The sequence below is a fragment of the Chaetura pelagica genome, unplaced genomic scaffold (genome assembly GCF_000747805.2).
Source record: "Chaetura pelagica isolate M959 unplaced genomic scaffold, ChaPel_1.0 scaffold48, whole genome shotgun sequence".
Taxonomy (NCBI): domain Eukaryota; kingdom Metazoa; phylum Chordata; class Aves; order Apodiformes; family Apodidae; genus Chaetura; species Chaetura pelagica.
The window spans coordinates 810,093-810,305 of NW_009954241.1; positions in this window are offsets into that span (position 1 = coordinate 810,093).

The following is a 213-nucleotide window of genomic DNA, read 5'->3' on the forward strand; positions in this document are numbered from 1 at the left end:
AAAACTGCAAATGACATTATTTTTCTATAGCCTTTTCCAAGGCCTGCAGCAACTGCCCCTTTCAGAAGGAGCTGCCACCATGAAGCTGCTTTCACTGCGAGATGAGATGAGAACATGCAAGGGCAGCAGAAAACCAGTGCTACCTCCACAGCTGAATTTCAACAGCTTGATGGTTGATAACCTGCTGTACAGTTTTTAGCATGAGGCAACTGC